Source organism: Acinonyx jubatus, chromosome A2, assembly GCF_027475565.1.
Source record: "Acinonyx jubatus isolate Ajub_Pintada_27869175 chromosome A2, VMU_Ajub_asm_v1.0, whole genome shotgun sequence".
Taxonomy (NCBI): Eukaryota; Metazoa; Chordata; class Mammalia; order Carnivora; family Felidae; genus Acinonyx; species Acinonyx jubatus.
In genome coordinates this window covers 52,634,602-52,637,403 of record NC_069383.1, presented here as the reverse complement: position 1 = coordinate 52,637,403, position 2,802 = coordinate 52,634,602, and the positions used below count along the sequence as shown (strand labels likewise).

Sequence of the window (2,802 nt, the reverse complement as noted above, 5' to 3'; positions counted from 1 at the left end):
TTTTTGTATGTTTGAAAACTTTATAAAAAGTTAAAATTTTAAAAATTATGTAAAATTGTTTTATCTTTCTAGTGAAGTATTCTTTTTATTCTTATGTTGTAACTTTCTTTATCCATAAAAAGAAATTTTCTTAAAAGTGTATTTTGTCTGATACTAATGTAATTATCTCATAATACTAATGTACTATTTCAGAATACTAGTGTAATTTCTTTTGGTTAATATTTGTTTGGGTGTCAGTACAGAGGCTGCAGCGGGAGAGGAATGACCTAAGGAGAGCTCTAAAGATCCTGTCTGGGGATGCCTGGCTGGCTCAGAAGAGCATGTGCCTCTTGATTTTGAGGTCTAGTTTGAGTCCCATGTTGGGTGTAGAATTTACTAAAAATAAATAAATAAACTTAAAAAAAAAGATGCTGTCTGTGCATGTGACCTTGGGCTGTGTGTGGCTTTTATCCTCCCTTAGCAGGCTTGGCTGGTCTCCAAAAACATTTTGTGATCATCCTTAATTGCCACAAGGAAACTCCATGCCTAACATTTGTCCTCAGAAGACTAGAACTGCTGGGGTGTATTCTGTTTTTGAAGAGCCTATTCTTGGAGCTTTACTCTCTGCTGACCTTGAAGAGACTAGGTATGTCTTAAGTATTGGTGATTGCTCAAGTACATGGGCTAAAGAATGTTCAAGCAGAAGAAATGGTAGAGTTTTCTTACAAGCTTAAAGGGTATGTCTCTGAACTTGGAACCTGATAATGTTGGTGTTACTGTGTTTGGAAATGAAAACTAATTAAGGAAGAAGATATCCTGAAGAGGACAGGAGACATTGTGGGCATTCTAGGTGGCAAGAAGCTGTTGGGTCATATAGTAGGTGCCATTGGTAATGGGTTGCAAGAACTGTAGGCAAGTTGGCTGAAAGCCCCTGGGATCATTCCTCCAATCTCTGTGCAGACTGGCATTAAGTCTGTGGATAGATGGTCAACATGAGCTGGTTATTGGTAGCCAATAGGCTGGCAAAATGTCAATGATTGACGTAATCATTAACCAGAAATGTTTCAATGATGCATCTGATGAAAAGAAGAAGCTGTATCATATCTACATTGCCTAGTTGGTGAAGAGACTTACAGATGCAAATGCCATGACGAACACCATTGTGGTTTCAGCTACTGCTGATTCTGCCCCACATCAGTGCCTGACTCCTTATTCCGGCTGTTCTATAGGAGAATATTTTAAGGATAATGGAAAACATGCTTCAATCATCTATCAAGAGTTATCCAAATGCTCTGTTGCTTATTGCCACACTTCTGCTGCTCATGAGGCCTATTCTAGCGATATGTTTTAACTACACCCCTGTCTGCTGGAGAGAACAAAATGAATGATTCTTTTGGTAGTGGCTCCTTGTCTGCTTTTCCAGTCGGAGAAACACGGCTGGTTATGTGTGTGCTTATATTCCAATGAATGTCACCTCCATCACTGATGGGCAGATCTTGGAAACAGAAGTGTTTTACAAAGGTGTCTGTTGGCTTGTCTGTATCCTGTGTCAGATCTGCTGCCCAACCAGGGTCAGGAAGCAAGTGGCAGGTACCATGAAGCTGGAATTGGCTCTTAATCATGAGGTTGCTGCTTTTGCCTGATTCGGTTCTGACCTCCCTGCTGCCACTCAACAGCTCTCGGGTCCTGATGTGCATCCTGAGTATCTGAAGCAAGGACAGTATGCTCCTGTGGCTACTGAAGAACAAGTGGCCCTTTGCTGGTATAAGGGGGTATCTTGATAAACCAGAGCTATTTCTATTTTATTTGTTTTTGTGGGGGTTTTTTGACTGGAGTATTTAAAAGCAAACCTTAAAAGGCCTGATATTTTATTCTAACCACTTCATCATACTTTAAAAGACAACTTTTTTCCTTATATAACCCAAGGCCATATTTACATCTAACAACATGAAATAAACATTTCTTAAGTTGTAATACAAACTATTCAAATTTCCCTATCATTTCAAAGAATGTCTTTTTACAATTATTACTTTTGCAGGCCAGAATCCGCACAGGGTCCACCTTTGGTGATTATAGTCTCTAGGATCCCTTTTTATTCGCATAAGTGCTCCACTTCCCCTCCTTTATTTGAGTTACTTCTTGAAGAAACTGGGTCGGTGGTCTTGTAGAATGTTGCAGTTGCATCTTGTGTTTAATTTGCTTTTCTATCCTCTGTATTTCCTGCAGTCTACAAGTTAGCGCTAAAGACTTGATTAAATTCTATTAAAAAAAATTTTTTTAACGTTTATTTATTTTTGGGACAGAGAGAGACAGAGCATGAACGGGGGAGGGGCAGAGAGAGAGGGAGACACAGAATCGGAAGCAGGCTCCAGGCTTTGAGCCATTAGCCCAGAGCCCGAGGCGGGGCTCGAACTCAGGAATCGTGAGATCGCGACCCGAGCCGAAGTCGGACGCTCAACCGACTGAGCCACCGAGGCGCCCCAATTAAATTCTATTTTAGATTCCTTTTTAAAAAATGTATGTTTGTGTGTTTATTTAGTTATTTACCTATTTATTTATTTATAGGTAGAGCACAAGCAGGGGAGGGGCAGAGAGAGAGGGGAACAGAGTGTCCAAAGTGGGCTCTGTGCTGACAGCAGAGAGCCCCATGCGGGGCTCGAACTCATGAACAGTGAGATCATGATCTGAGCCGAAGTTGGACGCTTAACTGACTGAGACACTCAGGAACTCCAGTTTTAGGTTCTTGACGAGAATATACTATAGGTGATGTTACAGACTTCATATTATTTTATCACCTCAAGAGCCACATAGTGTCAGATGGCC

At 40.8% G+C, this 2,802-nt stretch overlaps 1 pseudogene; it reads left to right on the top strand.

Annotated features, from left to right (window-relative positions):
- Positions 1-457: 457 nt before the first annotated feature.
- On the top strand, positions 458-1,942 carry LOC106982831 (ATP synthase subunit alpha, mitochondrial-like; annotated as a pseudogene).
- The last annotated feature ends 860 nt before the right edge of the window (positions 1,943-2,802 follow it).